General features: G+C 41.0%; 1 protein-coding gene across 4 annotated transcripts in view; it reads right to left on the minus strand.

The window, feature by feature from the left end:
* LOC115791249 (SPRY domain-containing SOCS box protein 4) overlaps positions 1–16,742 on the minus strand; it is a 45,231-nt gene extending 28,489 nt beyond the window's left edge. For 2 of the 4 annotated variants that reach the window (XR_004020853.1, XM_030745415.1), the window contains exons 1-2: positions 16,362–16,578; positions 553–648 (exon numbers count right to left, since the gene is read on the minus strand). The gene's annotated coding sequence lies outside the window, so the exon portion shown is untranslated. Of the gene's footprint in view, positions 1–552; positions 649–16,361; positions 16,583–16,611 lie in introns of those variants that run through there. The other 2 variants (XM_030745416.1, XM_030745418.1) reach the window with 2 other exon arrangements.
* Positions 16,743–21,497: the final 4,755 nt, after the last annotated feature.

Raw genomic sequence — 21,497 nt, forward strand, 5'->3', positions numbered from 1 at the left:
TATAAATTTTGTAGAGAAAAGTCAGAACTGTGATAGACTTTCCAAGGAATCCAATTCTCTGTAACGTCACATGGTGCACCTCCATCATGCTCAAGTGTGCTCAAAAACTGAGCCAGTGACGTAAGCCTCCCGCTGAATGAAACCTAAACTGAAATTCTGAGACCATAGTGCTTATCAGCTGCTTTTGAGTTAGGAGCTGCTGAAAAATTTATCAGCCGCCCCGGCTCAGTTTCCCCCTGCTTCTACAGGTAAGTCCAAACCAGGCTGATCAGGTTTCCACAGCTGGGTTATGGTTTGGGGGAGGAAGATCATTGAAATAAGTCTGTCTTCACATCGCCAACAATCAACAACTTTCCAGCAAGTGATATGCCTTTTTTTTGTCTCATGATGACAAAAGGCTCCCTGTGCTGGTGCGCATATCGACTCTTTGCTGAAAGAAGAAAAAGTAATTTTTCCCTTAAACACAATGCACAGCTTTGACCTGCTTTGATTAGACAAAATGCAGCATTTAATGAAAGAAGATTAGAGTTGAATGCGAGATTGGAAACTAACCTCTTAATCCATCTGAGTGCGGGCGCGCTGAGGAAAGTACATCTCTGCCAGGTCAAAGAGGAAACGAGGCCACACAATTGAAGCTCTTGTTATTTCCTGTAGTGATAAGACAGGTTAAAGTTAGATTAGGGTGCTGTGCTAAACTAGATGTGTGCTTTGTGGTCACTAATTAACAGTCCTTTTACTACAGCCAAGAAAATGGTGCCATTAACATGATAAACAATAGATGTCAGATCATGTTAATGAGCTCAAACATTAAACACTCAATAGGACAATTAGAGGCAACAGCCTGACAGTGTTTTGCATTATACATGCAAGAGCCACTAAAGTGCTGGTGGATGATCTCCTGAGAAAACCTGTTTGTTTGGGTCCAGCTCAAATTCAGGCCAAGATGAAGAGATTTGAAATAAGAGGATGGTGACAAAGAGAAGAAAGGAAGGGGGGGGGGGGGGGGTCTGGTCTGATGAATATTTATAAGCCTGTGCAATCTTAATGTTCATCAAATTTTAAGATGGTGCCTCTTCAAACATTAAAAAAAGAAAGGGGATGGTGTTTTAAAAGTATCCTGTGGACACTCCAGTTCTCCAGCAGTGCAATGGAGCCAATTCTTTACGAGTGGGTCTCTGGCGTTTTGTATGCCATGTGCAGGCCTCTGTACACGGGTGACGTAATATGCATTCTTGCCAATGGTTTCACACTATTTGAGCGATCGACGAGCGCCAGAATGTGCCAAGAGATGCAGCAATGCGCCAAAGGAGGTATTGAAGGAGGAGGATTGCAAGCTAGACACTGATGTAAACAAAGCAAAATTTGAAATGTTCAAAATGGAAAATGTTTAATGAATAAGAAAATAGATTCGATGCTTTTGTTAGACACCAGGAATGAACACTTTTGAGAGTGACAGGGAAGGTACACAACTTTAGTTTGGCTGAAACTAGCAGTTATCAATTATCAGTGATCAGTGTATGAAATGTCAAGGGAAAAAAAAATTCAGAAATTAATGCAGTTTTTTTTTAAATATTTGTTTTATTTATGACGACATACAGCAGAAGAAAAAAAAAAAAAAAAGGGAGGTCTTCTCCGTCTACAGATTGGAATTCTTCTACCCATTACCTGGATCTGGGTGGCGGGGACAGAAGTCTAAGCAAGCCAGCTGAGAGACGAAGATTCTCCAGCGTGTCCTGCATCTGCCCCGTGCCTCAAAACCTCTCACACAGGACGCATCCTAGAATGAGCCAAAACAACCTTTGGAGGAAGCTTATTTCTGCTTGTATCCTTTTTTAGTCGCTGCTCACAGCTCATTGCTATGGGTGAAGACAGGAATGTAGATCGACAAGTAAATCGACACCTTCATATTCACACTCAGCTCTCTATTCACCACAGCAGAGCAGTACAGTGTCCCCACTGTGCTTTGCTAGTCCATCTACTCTTCCCCCACTCATAAACAAGACCCAGAGATACTTGAACTCCTTCACTCAAGGCAGCCCGAAGCAGACAATCCATCCTTTTCTTGGTGACAGCCATGATTCTGAGGTACCAATTCTCATCCCAGACACTTCGTACTCTGCTGCCAATCATCCCATTTAAAGCTTGAGGTCATCGCTCAATGAAGCCAACAGAAAACTGACACTGCTAAGTAAAATTTATCAACAAAATCTGTGACAAAAGACAGCTATGGCCACATCCAATGAAAATTTTCTAAATAGCCGTCCAATTTCTACAAGATAAATTGCACTTTTAAAGACCTATAACTGTCATGAATGTGAGCAATATTTCTGAATCAGTGCAGCTCAGGAGGTTGCCTGACACACAGGGAGGCACACTGCTGCAGTTTTAGCACAACATCACTCCCCACGGTCAAGCACACTGCAGTCGGATTTGTCAAGTACTCAATGTGCTGGCTCCTCTTCCCTTGCAAGCATGGCTACAGAGTAGTAATTCTTTCCATTGAGCCCTTGAGGGCTACTCAGCAAAACTCGGGCCAATTGTAAAGTTAAGCAGTGATCAGTGCATTTATAGGTACTTAAACTGAAAGGTATTTTAGCCTCTGACAGAAGCAGAACATACAAATGAGAAACATGTCATTTCTCATCGATGTTTTAGCTTGTGCATGCAAATGTAGTCACCACCACAAGACCCCATCACTTACGACTGTCATCTGTCTGTGTCCAGATTCACGACATTCACTGGCTACACACACGAATGACAGATCTTATTCTTGAGCATTATGCGTCAAAAAGAACAATGGGAAAAGTTTTGCCATTGATGTGAGTGCTTTTTGGTGCAGGAAGGGTTTGGAGGGCAACAAAGTTGTTGAATCAAGTTACCATCAATGGAGGGCAAAAGCACAAGCACCCCTCCTACGATAGCCAGGTCTGCAAAGCTACTGAGCTCAGGAAAAGTTGACCAAGTACACATCTTACAGTGTATCAATTAAACAGTAAATGAGACAAAAAGAATACATAAACACTAAAGGGAAGAATGATCATTTCCCAGACATTTATCCATGATCCTGTCAGCACTGAGGATGATATTACCATAGCAACTATAGCTTAGTGTCTCTTTCAGCTAAATTGCAATTATAGAAGACTTTAAAAAAAAAAAAAATAAATAAAAAAAAAGATGGAGTGCACCTCTTCCAAACTGTCAGCCCCGGAAAAAAGCAAGTAAACTAAAGCAAGCACATCCAACTCATCCAGGCCTCGACAGTGTGTGGTCTGACCAAACAGCAGGACGGCTTACACAGCTTACACAGTAGCCTTCTTTCCAATGCCCCTCACTCGTCACCACCTGTTTCCTCCCACTCTGCCTGCACACAGCTCCAGTAACAGGCAGCGAGCTGGTGTGGAAACTCAAGTCAAGGTGATATCAGTGATGCACAGACATTCATCACCATAGCATAACTGCTGAAGAAGCAGCCCGCCCCATCTTAAGGTTTAACATTAGGCACATTTATGTTTTCAATCCAATAGATTAAAAGGCAATGAGGCACAAAAGAGACTTGACTTTGAGACACCATCAATACATGTTAAGATTTTATTATCTCAACACATCTCAACCTGAAGCCAAGGTACCAATATACTTCTCTCTCACACACACACACACACACACACACACACACACACACACACACACACACACACCCCTGCAAGCAACTCTGCAGGGACTGTACACCAATTCCATTACCCTTCCAAACCCAAAAAAAGAAAACATTTACACCAACGTCACAGAGCAACAGGAGAGCTCTGTGGAGGAGAGAGGGGGACCACAGTTTCAACATCCTGTCCGAATGCTCAGTGATGACATATGGACCCTTGGATATTACAGTTTCCAGATCCCAGGCTTTTGGATGCTTCACAAAAGATGAATCATTCAATTTACGTGTTGAGGTTAAGTTTAGGATTAGAAATATTTGGCAGTAAAATTATTTGAACCATGCAGCAACATGTAGACTGGGGGAGCTTCCCTTGAGGACTGCGTGCACTCTCACTGCCAATAGGAATGCTAACGTAAGGCAGTAACCAGCTGGGAGTTAGCATAGTAACAAGATGGAGGACTGTAATCTGAGCTGCTGTCTTGTATGTCATTAGGGTTCATGAAGTTGCACAAGCAGAGGTTCAGTCAGAAAAGCTGTAAGCATGGACACTGGCTGACCTGAGTGATGTTAATGTGTAGTGCAGTCCTACTGTAATACCATTTCACTAAATGTGGCACAGAAGGAATGGTGTAGCTGCACTAGTGCAGCTTTTATTCACAAGTTTACATTTTCTTATAATTCTGTTTTAGCTTTATTTTCCTCTCTAAATTGTTTCGCTGTGCATGGATGCCAAAGGCAAGTACATTCCCAAAAAGAATATACTTACTTTTATTTTTTCCCTCAGACCCATTTTAGAAACACCAACATTTAAAGGAATTTTTCCAAATATGCTGGTGGCTAGACCTATTACTATACTCATACTCATGTCTGAGACTATCGAGCCTGAAATAAGAGGAGAAAAAAATTTTTTTGGCTGCAATTTTGTCAGTTTTTAGTATTTTCTTCCTGTCACTGACTAACCCTCAAGATGCACCTTGAGAACAAGTCCGTGCTAACATTGCTTTTTGTTAATTAATTTGAAATACCTCTGTCAGATCACACAGCATGTAATTTTCAGTCAACTGTCAACTAGCTAGGTACTGCTAATGTCTAACTTTGACCTCGTAACTCTCGAGAGAACAGCTATACCTGTGACTTTGTAGGAGCTTAACCTTATAACACCATCCGTATTGCTGCAATGCAACACATTTCGAATGTGTAGGTGTTCACAGGCTTCATGCAACAGTGTGAGTGAAACTGCCGTAATAACCACATGTTGGCAGTGAAACACAATTTTTCAGCTTTCAGAAATCATTTGGATTTTTCCGATGGGCCAAACCATCACATAATTACAGTAATGCGCTTGTGCAGATGTGTTGGCAGCGATACCCTCAGTGTTAAAGGCTGTTAAAGGGCATATAGGTAGACCACTTTCACTGTTAAGAGTGCCTTGGTCATTTCTGGTAACTGAAGGAGCACTTGAACTCATATGGCTAACCGTATCAAGTCTTAACTAGTGAACCATTTCATTTTTAAACATTATTTCAGACCGCTGTCAGCACACAGCTCTATCCAGTTCTTCATGCAGAGACAGTGATCGAAAATGTGCACATCATCGCAACAAACCGCTTTTCATCCCACCTTTAACTGTGACTATTTTTAAATGGGTGTAACCACTTTTGTGGTGAAACAGTAACATAGTACAGACAAGTTCTTTTCCAGCTTAATGTTCTCTTCCTAAAAAAAACACACCGCCCTTGGACAAGGCCCTTAACCACCAATGGCACAGGCATCGTTAACTACGTGCAAAGGTGTTCGTGAGCATCTGTTGTCCTGCCAGTGCAGCTCTGCTTCATTCTTGACACTTTATCAGCCGCTGATAATTAACAGAACAATTTGTTTGAAGCAACTGAGGCACAACTCCAATTTCGTTTACAAACACTTGGGAAAGCAATTAAGCATGCTCCAAAAGAGGAAAGACGAGGCCAGGAGACATCTCCCATCAGTGACGAGGGTGGTGATTATGAAGAAGTGCAGCTTTTAATGCTTTGACATTTTTAATGATGGCTAGAGGGAAGAGGCAGTGAACCATTTATCAGTAGAAGGCCCTTGGGAGACTACAGCCCACGATAGTTTCCAACTCTGTTTCAATTCAAAAAACATTCTCATGTAACCAATCACTTCTACTGTCTGAGACCAGAATGGCAGCCAGTAAAGATAAGCTCTATCTTTATTGTATTATTTAATGGGCGTGTGTCAATGTGGTGTGAAGATGAACAGCCTTGTTAGATGCCCTGAGGGGCCCAACCAAACCCTCCTTATAATGCTGAATGTAACTGACAGCTGAGAAACAAACAAACCCCCACATTAGGTAAAAAAAAAAATTCAATATGACAATTACTACAACAACCAACACGACAGGTGGTACAAGGTGGTTCTTGACCCATCTCCCCCCCGCCCCAATCCTTCCACTACTGATCCTTCTGCAGTTCAGGGATTTTTTTTTTTTTAAATCACATTCTAAGCCATAAATGTGAGAAATTTCATAAAGGCTGTGACATTTGTTCAATTTATTGAACTAGAACCAACTATGTTTAAGTTAATGAGTCTGTTGTCTCGCTTTCAAATTTCTTGAACATTTATTTGATAAACCAAAATGACTGAAGCTGAGTAAATCAAGCCCCACGTTAAAAAAACAAAAGCAAAAAAAAAAAAAAAATTATAATTATAAAATCAGGTGATTTCCCTTTGGTCAAAGGCCAAAAACCTCTGTCACAGTTCTCATCTTCTTCGGCACACTATATTATGGTTGGGCAACAAACAGTTATGTGCCATGTCCATCGTCAGCGTTTTTATTGGGAAGGTTTTTTTTTTTTTTTTTTTTGAGTGATTTACCTGCTCACACTAAATAATTAACTTGTAAAGCACCAGGCAGGAGTGTGTTATAGCTTTTTGCAGTGTTGAGCTAGAATGGAGAGATGTAAACAGAGTCATATGCTGCTCTCAGGGAGTTTTTTCTGTCACATATAGTGCTGTGCAAAAGTCATGAGCCGCAGTTCTTTTTATTTTGCTAGGAAATTGGAAAATGGGTCCAGCAATTTATTGAAACTATCATTTCAAACTTGATACCAACACCGAGGAAAATCCTCAATACTTAATTTTGTTTCCCCCCCACATGGTATTAAGAGGCTTTTTTTTTTTTTTTTTTTTTTTTTTTTTTTAAATGAAGATTAGAACAATGCTAGTTGGTGCAAATGTATTCAGCTACTACAGTGTTTATTTCCTGTGGTTCTGGTGACTTGACACTATATTTCTGTTGCTGATGAGGTTGGAAAGTTCATGCATCTCTCTAAAGTTTAGAAAAGTCTACCAGCAATTAATCTGGGACTTTAAGAGGAACATAGCAAGTGTTAGAAACAAATTGCATTATCCTGTTAAATTAACACTGTTTATTAACATTACAGATGGACAGGCTTACTAACACTTTCTGCCTAGGTCCCACACTAATGTTATCATTTTATCATTATGGTAGCAGCTATGGCCAACTCCACTACTTTTGTCCTCCACTTGTCCAGCTTCCTTACATTTTTTTTTAAGGACACACTGCACACCATACTGAGATATGCCAAGTTTTTAGCTAATAGCTCTTTGCGAATCACCTTGTTGGTTCAAATATACAATTTAATACCTGTCAAACCTTTGACATTTTTCAGATTCAACTAAAATAGGAACAAATTATGTTTTTACAACAGCCTGATAGTAACAAAGTGCCTAAAGATACAATTTAAAATGAGCTCTTTGCTAAGTTTTCTGTTGTGTACAGACAACATGAGTTCATTCCATAAAATAGGTACCCATTTGATTGATTCATAGATTAGTATTAACAAAGGAAACATTCCTCTGAAAATGGTCGGGTACAAGGACTGGACTGAAAATGAGTGGAAAAGCAGCCTCCATGAATCCATCAGTGATCACTACTGCAGTGATGGTGGCAGGATGGAAATTTTACACTCATCGCCTTACCCTGCCTTATGTACAGGTTTACCATTCATTAGTATGAAACTGAACTGGTGATCGTTATGCATTAAATGAATTACAATTACTTGTTGAGGTGCAAACTTTACACTGTAATGCTTTCGACTGTTGATCAGAAAACTGTATTTGTAAGCAAAATAAAAACAATGAAATTGCAATTCTTTGATTTTTTTTTTTTTTTTAACTTTCATAAACTGAAATTTTTACAGTCTGGAGCCTGGTATTAATTACTTGTCAGACAAAAAGGACAAAACCCACCAGATTCCTTGACACATTTCTCCTGCTAAAAAGGCTAGTTAAAAGCACATTTTAACAGCATAACGCTTCATGCTGAAAAACGACTTGACACGCACTACATGTAGGCCACGGGATGATTCTGATGACATGGAGCTTAACTGGGAGGCATGTTAGCAGATCAAAAGTACCATGTCACTTTGAGCAGTTAAATAAGCTCAATCTGCTATAGTTGAGAGCTTGTGGCCTCATCTACCCTGGAGAAAATAAGTCATTAGCTACAGTCAAACATGGACTGAATTTACTTGGATAATTAATAGGTTTTTGTGCTCAAGGACTTGACTGACTTCCAATTAAAAATGCAAAACAAAATTTGAAGAAAGGGGAAGAAGAAAAAAAAAAAAGACAGGGGTGTGAAAACTGTCTTTTCCTTTTTGTATTGCTTTGATCTAAACCATTTCCTTTCCCAGAGTCCCAGAAACACTGAGCCTCAAAGACACGTTAGTTTGTCCCAAACTTGAGAGAACTCGGCAACAAAACAAAGCTCTACAATGAACTGCCTTAGCTGAACATGTAGATTTATTGCACTATTGATTACCAACAGGCTAAATGTTAAAGCAAATACCATCATTTGTTACCTTTGAAGTAGATTTCTCTTTTTCAGATACACCTTAAACAGAACACCTGACCTATTAAACCTTAAACTACTCAAGAAAAAAAAAAAAATGTAGAGAAAGCAGAAAGATTAAAAGTGCTCTTTAGACAGACCGACTGCTGTGAGCAAAGGATGCTGACATCTTACAGAGAGATACAGCAGGCTACAAAGATGTTGAACATCAGTAAAACAACAGGATGCCAGTAGCATAGATGCAGGAGCACAGCTCAGTTATTCATGTCAGTGAACTATGGCTAAACAGTGGTTAAGCTCTTGGGATGTTTGCAAATACAGATAGAGGCATGTGTAAGCCTCATCAAAATAAGATTAGGAACCAGTTTATGGTATGAGAAATTAGAAGAAAAAAAAATAAAAATAAAGACCTTTGGGAGCTCACTACACACTGATAAGCACCATTGAGAATTATTTAAATCTAAGAGCCGCTGTTACCTTGTTACCAGAAGTGTATACATTTATTACACTGTTTTGTTTTGTTAGGATATTTGATTAAGAAAAATATATTAAGCTTGAAAAATTAAACTCCACTAAATATGTTTTAAAAAGGATTTCAAAAGAGGAATTCACTAACTGAATTGTAATGTCACAGAAGGTACAGCCATCTTTTATAAACAGTCGAACATCCCAAGACATGCAGTTAGATCCCGATGTTTTTGGCTCTGTACACCACCACAGTGGATTTAAAAAAAACAAACAAACAAACAAGTGAAATGCAGATTTGTTTTAATTCAAGGGGTTTATTAAGACTATTGCATTGCCCATTTTGGAATTATAGCCATTTTTTATACATAGTCCCCCATTTTCAGCTCAAAACTAATTTGACAATTGACAGGCACTTTAATGCCTTTTCAGTGGAACTCTCAACATGAGGTCCAATGATTTCTTGATCCAAAGAACGAGTACATTGTTAGGCTGAAAAACCAAATTAAACCCATCAGGGAGGGGTGGCAAAGACTTTAGGAATGGCCGAATTAGAAATGTGGTACGTTCTTAAAATGAATGACTGCACTGATCAGCTCAGCAACACCAAAAGGCCTGAAAGACCACAGAACTAAAGTGCACGATGGTCCCATAATCATACCATCCACAACACCAGTATACATTTTTTGTGAAGAACTGTCATCTGACAATATCAACGGTAAAGCAACACCATGCGTTTACGTTCTCTAGCAAGCCCAAACGTGTCTGAAAGCAAGAGCTGCATGTCAGTCGATTGAGCTTTTTAACTATAAAAAAAGAGCTAAATTCAGTATTATGACAGTGGTTTGGCTACAAGAGGTCAAACTTTCCAAAACAGGCAAGAAAACTGTTCCCAGTAAAGCTAGAAACACATCACTGAGTACAACCGAGCTATAAAGGCAAGTGAAGGAGTGATACTAGCAGCTTGTGATGTAAGCAAATTAACCCTTTAACAGCGGGCGATTGCCACCGATGCACCTGTTACCTGCCCTTACTTGCCATGAACAGCTGGTTAACACTGAACTTTTCACCGCTGAGACGTCTGATCAAAGGCACTTTGAATCACCGTAATTACGTGACCGTTTGTCCTATCGGAAAAATTCAAATGTTTCTGAAAGCTGAGAAATTGCACTTCACACCCAATGTAGGGTTATTACTGTAATTGTTTCCAGAAGTCCACAAATGGCAGCACTTTTGGGAATATATGGCTGCCAGTGGAATCAGGCCACTAGTTTATTGATGATGAGACTGCTGACAGAAGTAGCAGAATGAAATCTGAAGCGTACAGGGTTGTACTCTCTGCTCAGACAAATACCACAAAACTGACTGGACAGTGCTTCACAGTGCAAATGGATAAGGACCCAAAGCATACTGCAAAAGCAGCCAAAGAGTTTCTCAAGGCAAAGAAATGGGACAGTCTTCAGTGGTCAAATCAACCACCTGATCTCAACCCAATAAACAACACTTTTCAGTTACTGAAGGCAAAACTGAAGGCAGAGAGACCCTCAATCAGCAACCGAAGGAACCGAAAAAAAAAAACAAAAAGTATCATTTGTCCAAATACAGATCTAACTATATAACGATGAACCACAAAGAAAGCCTGCAACACATTAATTTGAACTGAGAGAGTGTATCCCTGTAAGAAACTCTGTTAACACAACTATTTATATGGGAATGTGGACATAAAGACCATTAATATTAAATGAGCACTGCTGGTGACTGCACCACAACACTTTACACAGGTTTTGCTAAATAATTATCCCATTACCACAAGATTTACCACACTCAGTGCACAGCTCCATATGACTGTATTGACAAAGTGAAACATTCACGTTTACTCACACACACTATCATATGCCTCTGCGTCAGCATATTGACAAGTGCATTCACCACCATCCTGTTATCCCTTCAATTCTGTTTCAGTATGCTGACAGCATGACACCATGTATGCCTGCACTTCTTGTACCGACATACAAACACACCATTGCATAATAAGTTATCTTAGGTGAGATGATTCACTGAAGCTGTGTGTGTGTGTACACGCTGGCCTCACACTGACCTAGGGCTTTGGGTACACTGTTTTGCATGGCTGGTTGTTATGGCAGGAAAAACAGATGAGGGTGAGAAGGAGACAGCAATCAGAGTGACAGCACAGACTGCATGTTGCTACAGACAGGCAAGTGGGATAAAAAAAAAATCAGATAAATCTGGCAGTTTTGCATCTCTATCGTAATCTTGATTATTTAACATGATTATTAAAACATCATGCATATACATATATATATCTCAAGGGGGTGGCAGGAGAGAGGGCAGCCCAGTAGGGAGTTAAGGCCAGACTAGACCCTAAAGCCCATCTCACAAGGGTATTTGCCACCCTCCCTACACCACAGAATGTCTACAGGGACCAGGAGGGCCAAAGAATACTTTAATCCCTCAGGAGACTTGCACTGCAGCCACAGGGTGGGCAACAAAAGAACTCCAGTCAGTCAACTATCGAGCAACCCTGAGTGATCCACAGATAAAGGCATATGCAGGCAACCTTGAATGTTGTGGGTTTTTTTTTTTCCCCTTTCCCTAGATGACTTTTAGAAGTATTCAGCAGCAAATGATGAAAGCTTGGCTAGTTCAAGCAGGCGGCTACTTGTGTCAGATTTTATAACCAAGACAAGCACACACATAAAACCACACACCTCTTTGCTGTGATATCAGCTACATTTATCTAGAAATGACCATTAGAAAGAAAGTTAAAACTGCTTCAGGACAGCAAGACAATGGGGACAGTAGATGTTAACAACATCCCCAAAATGAAACCCAATAAACAAATGTCCCAACAGCTGAACATTTGGGTGCAGCTTTACAGGAATAATTTTCATTCATAGGAGTCTCTACACACAGCGTGCCCAGCTTCTGTGCACAAGTATAGAAACGTGGGTGGAAACTTTTTTCCCTAGAGGAGTTCTTTACACCACATCCTTCTTAGATGTGAAAGATAAACAGCCCTGGTATTTTGTCTCTCCCTCTACACTGTCTGCTGAGAACACCCTTCATCTGCCTGAAGGGCTGGGTAAAAACGCAAGGTGGCATGCAGTAACCCAATGTTCTATTCATACACACCCTGCCTGAAGTAGAGATACAATGAGCAGGAATTTCTGAATTGTTTAGCATATTAAAGACAACCTTTTGCTAAAAAGAGGCTTTGCACCCAATCACATCAATACAGTCCATTATCAGTGACATGACAGTGCCGGGGTGGACACTTAAGAGCTTAGTCTTTCCCATTATTCAATAGCAGACAAAGGTCACAAACGACCCATCTGAAAGCTAGTGGTAGTCACAGCTAAACCTGGTGGGAAAAGTTGCTGCTTTGCATGAAATCCCTGGTGTTCAATCACCCTTATCAGGACAGGGCAACAAAAACAATAGCTGGATTTGTTTGCCCCCCCACCCCCGCCCAACAAGAGTGGCTAAAGCCTCAGGGCAAATCCATGCGGCATTTACCCTTTGCACTAAAGTCTGTCTGAAAACAGCTATCCTCAATCAGTAACACTTGTTTAAAAAAAAAAAAAATCATTTAAACTGCCTTCAAGAGCAACTAAACATGAGCAGCAGCGATTTAAAAGAGCTGTTCAATTTAGCGTGAGCCACTCAAGTAATTAGATCCTATTACAAGAGTGCAAACACAGGGGCACTGCTGGCCTTTTAAAGTGACCTGCTGTCCCATAAAGCCCAGGCTGGGCCCTGCTCAGCACTGGCTTGCTCTTAATGGGATTTCACAACATGAACATTCTACTGAGTCAGCGTCAAACACACTGACTAGAGCCCAGCTCTGCTGAAACAGCCTGGGCTCTGAGTGTGCAGGTCTACTACTGACTGCAAGTCTCTGTTAAAGTGAGTGTGGGATGGAGGGAATAAAGGTGGGATTCTGCTGGAATCCCTGCAGCAGGTACCAGACAGCATTAAATTATTGTCTATGGTTGAAAAGCATCTGGAAAAATTAGTGGAGCTGGAGAAGAAAAGACGAGTGCTACCATCAGTCATGAATATAGAATGGCACCAAAACATCCTCCAAGAGCAACCTCTCCCAGTGTCCCACAACAGTTTAGTGAAGAATGCCTTTTCCAGAATGATGGAGCATGGAGTATAAGGCAAAGTGATAACTAAGTGGCTCCAGACCTTAATCCCAATAAGAACTTGTGGTCAATCCTCAAGAGGCGGATTGACAAACAAAAACCCACAAATTCTGAAAAATTCCAAGCATTGATTATGCAGGAATGGGTTGCCATCAGTCAGGATTTGGCCCAGAAGTTCATTGACAGCATGCCGGGGCGAACTGCAGAGGTCTTGAAAAAGAAGGGCCAACACTGCAAATATTGACTCTTTGCATAAACTTGTGTAATGTAATAAAAGCCTTTGAAACTTATGAAATGCTTGTGATTATACTGCAGTATACCATAGAAACATTTGGCAAAAAGATCTAAAAGAAGCAGCAAACTTTGTGAAAACCAAAACTTGTGTCAGTCTCAAAAGTTTTGGCCACAACAGTACAAAATTTCTGAGTGACACGATCCCACAGAGAGAACATTAAACATGAAATCACGTGACTGATCTGCTCAAATATGAAAAGATTGAATTCCATACTCCATTATACTGCTATTTGTGAAGAACATTTTCCTGACATTTCAGCATGTTTTTAATCTAAAGATTCCATGACTTTCAGGTTTTTCATGACTGTCCAAAGGTGAATATTTTATTTGCAAAACCTTGAAGGGAATAAAAAAAAAAAAGGGGGGGGGGGGGGGGGGGGGGGGGGGGACTAATGTGTCTCAATGGATGGGTGACATCCTAGTAGCAAAGTAAACTTCTGTTATTAAAAAGAAAAAAAAAAAAAAAAAGTGCTGCTGTTTGATAGTGAAATCTTGAAAAGAAAAAAAAAAAAAAACAAGTGTTAAGAATAGATTTCCTGTCCTCATCCGGAGCAAGTGAGCAGATCGGCTCATTTTTAGACAGTGCCAGGACACCAGGACAGGGTTTATAACAGCAGCACGAGACAGGAAAGCAGGATTTATGCTCTGTTCAAACTGTGTGTCAGATAACTGGATACTTTAACTGCGGCACCAAATTATCTTGGCATTTCTAGGCCTCGGTGTTTCAATATTTGGATCCACACAAACTTGAAGAGTTGTCCAAGTGTAACTCTTGTTTCGGACTATAGATAGATCAGAAGTGCTTTGCCAAAGAGTTTTTGGCCTTTCTATTAGTTTGCCAATAATTGATGGAAAGCCTTAGAAAAGACACAGGTCCAGACAGGATCTGCTGCACCATTTCTGTATACATCACTAGGCAGCTGTGGCTTGCGTCGCATGTGAGGAAGTTGATGTTGTTTGCACTCTGGGGAGCAAAGATGCATTCAGTACAGTCTACAAGGTCGAGCATTCATCTTTCTGTCCACCAGGATTTGTGTGGCACCACCTTATCAAAAACTAGTGCAACGAGTGAGATGTGCAGGACAGTTTGTGATGAGTTTTGTGAACCTCACAACACAATCAATGAAATTCTTACTGATTGTATGTGTGCAGTAACACATTCCAGTCTCTTGCCACACACACAGAATCTTAACAGTCACTGGGTTCCAATCAGGCATAAAAATGCAGAAGCAGAGCAAAGCCAATTCCCCGTTTTTGAAGCCATTAAGTTGCCAATGTCTATTATAAGACAAATTAACATAAATCTGAACTCAACCGTTGACCTCTAGCTTCCATGGCACGTTTATGCCACCCACCCGCACGGTTAAAGGGAGGTCAGCTGATGTCATGATAGCCACAGGGTCAAACTCCAGATGGCTGGAAGTGGAGTGCAGGGGTCATTAGTTCCTCTGATGAGAGGATAAGCCTGTGTTTGTACTGTATAGGAAGCTAGTTAACATTCAAGCCATTTCTAACACTGACTCTCGTGGAGCTGTAATAAATGTTTGCCTGCTGAAAGATTCTGGCTTTTGTTTATTACACTGTTGACAACTAAAAATGAAATCCAACCACCACAATGGTTAGCCTAGCTGCCACATCAGCCAGCTATGCTCTCCATCTCACCATCTGCTGTGGTCCACCCACACAAATCTCCCATAACACTTGATCTGGACAGTAGCCTGACAATACCCAGGAGGGCAAAGCAGATGGTGCAGTTACAGGCACAGCATTTAGCCTTGAATAGCAGGCAGACTTCACATTAAGCAGGCACTGAATGGAGTCAAAAACAGTCCAGTTCCTATTGGTTGGAGCACATTAGGCTAGCACACTAGCTTTGTTTGCTCACCTGGGAATAAGCCCGGTTTTAAAAATGGTTCAAAACCAACCAAAATTAACTGAATCCATCAAGAGACTGGGAACATACATCAGGGACAACCGGGTCCAAAACATCCACGTTCAAGAGAACATAAGATGAACTTGTACTTCATTTTGTACCACTTTGAACCACAAAACGGTGCAGATGGACGGAGTTGAGGTAACCTTTACTATTATAACCATTATTATAGTTGCAGCCTTGGAAAAGACAAAGCCTCTTGATGAAAAGGGGGTAGCTAGGAGGGGGGGGGGGGGGGGGGGGGGGGGACAGCAATACACATTTGAAATCATCTTAACACGCCTACTAGTAAGTTTTGTTTTGTTTTTTTAAAGTGTCTTTAAGCAAAAAATACGCACAAGGGAAACCAGGTTAATGTGCGAGTCTTTAAAGACTGCTGACTAGTTGCAACAGCAAAGAACTGCGCCTTCTTCTGCTTGGACGGAAAACAAACACGGAGCCAAATTCCTTTAAAAATGTCAGTAGTTCCTTTACAGTAAATGACTAAAACACAGGTCGATTCAATTAATGTTGCGCCAGTGTTATCTTAATGTTTCCGAGCAAGACTGACTCTCTAACAAGCCATTTAGATGAGCATATGAAGGTTATTTACCAACTGACTCATTCCTACTGCTTAAGCTCCAGTCCTATTTGTTCAACAAGTTAAATAAAAATAATAACCGACCTGCTTAAACAGCTTATACCGAAATATTAAGTTGGGCCAAATGCTCAGAAAACACCTTTAAGTTTAGTTATTCTTGGCGTCGTGTGTCACTGAGCAGCGGGGCGCTACAAAAATGACCACAACATTTAGTGGAGTTCGGAAAACGCTCACGGCTGTTCGTGAGAAGAAGGTATCGGCGCTTTCGCAAGCCTCGGAAATCAAACGGTAAAGTTTGACTTTTCTGCTCCCCGCAATGCAAAGCGACAAGCGACCTTTACTCATGCTTTCGGCTCTGTAATTTCAGCCTGACAGAAAGAGAAAAACTAACTTACCGCACGGAACCCTCAAGTGAGCGCATCCAAAGCAGGAGGGTTTCGAGAAAGACGACCCGACCAAAAACAACAAAAAAAAAAAAAAACCTCTCACGACGCCAAGTTTCCTCTTTCCTCAGTAAAAACGACCACTCGGACTAAACGCCGACAATAACATTTAAAGGTTAGGGAAAAGAGTTTCTGCTGAAGATTTAGAAAAAAACAAAAAACAACAACAATTAAAAAAAAAAAAAAAAAAAAAACCCAGCACCTAAACAAACACGGTGAACGTCCGTGTTGCCGAAGTGAAAGGACGCCTCACAGGCAGCGGGCGGCTTTCTTTGTTCCTCCAGCCTGCAGCGCCTGTTCCGCGGATATTATCGCCGTTCATGTGTCCCTGACAGCCGCTGATTGGCTGGAGGGTCGGGATCAAGAAAAGGTGACTGCCGTTAAGAGAGCAGCACAACAACGCACTTCCGACCATGACGTCCGCAGAGAAACGCTTTACTAAAACCGATATTTTCTTAAATTAAGCGCACATGTATGCAATGTTCAGGAATGGAGTTATAGTGAACGATGTTGTAGAGTGTTTTTGTGAGCTTTTGTGCCGAAAGTTCTTTTTTCCCCTAAAGGTTGTTAAGTCTGTGCTTTTATTTTGTGTGCAGCGCCTCTACACTTCCTGTTACAGTGTCGCTTTTAGCGCTGAGGCAGGGCGGAGACCACTTCATGCCTTGCATAGTTTTATGCTGAGCTTAATCGCAGTGGGTCTGCTGCCTTTGCAGGTCATGTACGTGAACATAAGCACAGAGACACTGTGTGGTTCTGTTTTTCCCCGTTTTTAGTATGTAAAAGTACAACAAAAATCTTTATATGTAATCAAAGTGATGCACGGTATGCAATCCAAACATTACATGGAGCATACTCGAGCATTATCTTTTTGCCTTTGATTACTATTATTATGTACTATATTTAATGTAGAAGTAGCTTGAAGCAGGCATTAAGTAGGAACACGCATGTTTTCCTATTGAATCCAAACTAATGGGTCAGTAAGCTTATTTCTCACAGCTCATGCAAATTACAGCCAAACCAGTTCAGGACTATGGTGATCACAGCAGTTTGTTTGGATTTAGGTGTGGTGTGTGCTCCCTGTAACCGCTGTGACTCCACCTTACGCCACTTTATATCAATATTAATTCCCTCTCCAACATCCCAGTCCAATCGCATCTACGTGTGTCTCTCCTAAAACAGTATCTTAAGCACTCTGAAACACGAGCAAGCAGGCTCCGTGAGTAATAAAGGTCTGAATGAAATGAGGCTCATTGTGGAAAGTAGACCACAGGCTCCCCGAGCAGCTGGCCTCAAATCAATCCCAAAAGAGGAGCAGAGAATTGAAGTTGATGGGTTTAACACGGCCGAGATCACTCGCCTGTCAGTCAATACAACTCAGTTGATTTTTTCCTTGCTCCTCTGCGGTGAGTCATTGAGGGAATGATTCAACAGTCTCTGGTAAATACGTTTCATTTTCTTGCTAGAAAAGTTAGATGAGGGGATCAATACCACTCTCATGTCTGTCTATTAAATATGAAGCTGGAGCCGGGAGATGGTGGGCTTAACTTAGACTGAAAGAAGCATGGAAATATCTACCTATCAATCTTCAAGCTGTCACCTTAGACAGTAAAATGTCTGTTACTCATAAAGTTAGAAAGTTGATGTGGTTGAGGCAGAGCAACTTCAGCTGAACATGACTCAGAGCTCCCATGCTGCGTGTGTGTGCAAGCAGTGAATTTCTGCTCTTGTGTAAGAGCACGTCTATTGTCTATGAAAGAGGCTGCGAGAGTTGTGAAAGTTGGCGTGTGCGCGCGCGCGCGCGCGTGTGTGTCTGCCTCCTTTTCAGTGCTGACTTCAGAGGAAGCTGCCACGGCTCTTCTCACCAGCGCACACTGAATCCTGCACAAGGTCTCTGACAGGCACTTTGCATGGGATGTTTTCATTACGCCGTCCCTGTCTCCCTGCCTCCTCTTCCTCCTCTTCCTGCCTACCGTTCCCTGTGGTTGTCTGACTCTCCCCAGTTCTCATGTGTCACATCTTCATTCTACAGGTTTTTTTTTGGTTTTTTTTCCCCTCCCTCGACACGATTGTGGAGCTGGCCATAATTAGATGATGTAGCGACAGTCAATGCAGTGTCACAGAATCACCATGAGGATAGCTGCTTGTTAGAAAATAAATGGAAGTACTTTGTCCTGACTTGGCTGAACTTCCCTTCACTTTGCATTCGCATATGGCGGGATGTGAGTGTTATGTGTGTTTCAGACAGAGAGAAATGTCCATAAATTGGCATTTTAACCGGTTTAGGTTTAAAACACTGCAGTTAACTTTAAAGTGGCTGAGACACTCAGTAAGATGACATGCAACCTGTTCTGAAGGTTAGCTGTAGCAGCAGCTCACAGCTGCAGTGAATTTATGACCTGAAACTCTGGTTGGAGCTAAATGAAGAAGTGGCCTCACCTATAGAGGGACGCTGCACCTTACAGCCAAAGAAGCTAGTATCCAGGCAGTGGTACTATATTACCTGTATTATTATTATTAGTTTCAAAACATCAGCAAAGAAAAAAATGTTTATTCTTTTTGTAAGTGGACGCATCCTGAAAGCGCTTTTCCTGAGAAAAGCTCTCTGAGCTCTACTTCATTATTGTTCCAACACTCACCCGGAAGCAGGACTGCGGTAGGCCTACTGGCGAGAGGCCCTGGAAGGAGGAAGGACAATGAGAGCACCAGGAAAACAGAGAGACACAGAGAGAGGAAGAAGATGACAATGTGTGCGTGTATGCACGTGCAAAAACTTACATTATAGTATTAACTTTATAAAAAAGAAAACTCTGCTTGATTTTCCATTTACTAGAAAGTACTTTTGAGCTTTAAGTGTATTTGTTGGCCTTGTTTTTATTTATCCATCATCATCATAGTGGCTTGCCTTTTACAAAGCAGCCCCTCAACGATACCATAGTGTATTGGTCTTTTTGCTCCAAATGGAACCATAGTTTGCAAAAATGAATTTCCTAATTCATTAATTAACACTCAGAAATGGTGAATAATATCCTAAACTCATCAGTAAAATATTTACTGAGTTAGTAAATTAATAGTAAATCAAGTGCTCGTAGACTTTTATGTGATCTCAAATGTTTTTCAAACTAAGAGTCTCCCCCTGCTGGTCGTTAGGGAAAAATGCATGTTTAAAAATGTGTTTCATACACAGTTGCATTTAATTGAACGTAATTGTATTAATATTAATATTGGCTCATTTTTAAATACAAGCAGTGGTGTCTGTGCAGACATACTGCTGGCAATCCTCTGACACTTGCACTGACATTGCAGTTATTTTTGTTAACTGGGAATGATCGTCAGTGCCCCTGATATTTCCAACATGCAACTTGGAAGTTGATATGAGTGGTTTTTCCCACTCAGCAGCTCATAATTATGGCCTGAAGTACACGACCAGAATGTAGCTTAAGTACAGCCTCACAGCACATAGCCACAAGCATGGCTGGAGATCCACGGAAAACCACACCTAAGATGTAAAAGGCTACACTTATCATGAGTTTTAGGCTTTTCAGATCTCAGAACAACATGAGAGCTAAGTGCTCAGGAAAGAACAACAGTCAGAGAGGGAGAGCAAATGCATTTCCCTTTTAATCCATGCACGCAATGTGGCGTGCATAATGCCAGCGCATGTCAGCCATATGCTGGAGTTGAGTGTTTTTTTCACTATGACAGTATGAGCCGTGGAAGAGATCTAAAGCGAGAAGAGAGAGGATTGCTTGTCTGAATCTGGAGCCTTGCTGCTAATGAATCCAAAAGACCTCATCTAAACCTGCAACACACAGATTCTTTTTTTTTTGGGGGGGGGGGGGGGGGGGGGGGTAGTGATGCCCAGATTTTGTTCAGAAAATTTGTACTCTCAGGCTGTTCTTTGGTTAAGATAGTCCATCCATCCATCCATTTTCTTCCACTTATCCAATTCAGGGTGGTGGGGTAAGTCAGTCATTCTAATGTCATTATAAAATCCCATTGTAAGACATAAACGAAATGGATAAAAAATTGTCTTCTGAGGCTTTTAAAGGAAGGCAATATATCTTTTAAAAAAGTATCAACATACTCTTCCTCTTACAGATGAATCGGTAGATCAGAAGCAATTCAGACAGTATCAAGAGAACAGTTTGGAAATGTCCAAGCTTTTGACTTTTGAATGGTACTCTATGTTTTCAAAAATGACTTAACTTTTGATTCTATATGACCTGAAATTCAATTTATTTAAATTCAGTTTTATTTATATGGCACCAAATCATAACAATCCCCTCAAAGCACATTATATTGTTAGATAAAGACCCTACAATAATTACAGAGAAAACCCAACAGTCAAAACGACCCCCTATGAGCAGCACTTGGTGACAGTGGGAAGGAAAAACTCCCTTTAAACAGGAAGAAACCTCCAGCAGATCCAGGCTCAGGGAGGGGCAGTCATCTGCTGTGACCGGTTGGGGCTGAGGGGAGAGAGACAGGACGAATAAGTGACTGAGCCCCAAAACTCATCAGGAAAGTGTTTACAGAGGTCTGCCATCATTGCCAGATGGTAGGCTAAGCCTGTGCGTTTTGGGGGTCGGCCTCATTAAATGCAGCCTCTCTGTTAACACTTTGTTTGTACACAGGATACAAGGTTATATGAGCCTTTGTGTCATTCTGCATGCGTGCAAATCTGTATGAGGGGGCACTAAAAGAGCTTCTTTTCACACTGCGCTTAACTGTCAGGACCAGTTAAAGGGAACCTTCTCATGAATTAAAGTCCAAAATAATGTATTTAAAGTCCCTTTTGCAACATTTTGTTTTACTCAGTGTGAATAAAGCACAGATCATTGAATAATGCTGTGGTGTTGTCACACACAAGGGCTTTCATTGTCCTTCAGTAATCAAGAAATAAATAAATAAACAAATAACTAATGGAAAATAGGTTATTTTGATGTGAAGTGTGATGATGTGATTGTTCAAATGTATTTTCACTTCTCTCATTTTTTTCTTCTTGCAGATATTTTTTTATTAGGCTAATCCAGCTATAAGCTGCTGCATCAGTATGAATGTAGGCCTGAAGGTTCATCATGAGGCGTG

This window comes from Archocentrus centrarchus, chromosome 13, assembly GCF_007364275.1.
Source record: "Archocentrus centrarchus isolate MPI-CPG fArcCen1 chromosome 13, fArcCen1, whole genome shotgun sequence".
NCBI classification, from domain to species: Eukaryota; Metazoa; Chordata; class Actinopteri; order Cichliformes; family Cichlidae; genus Archocentrus; species Archocentrus centrarchus.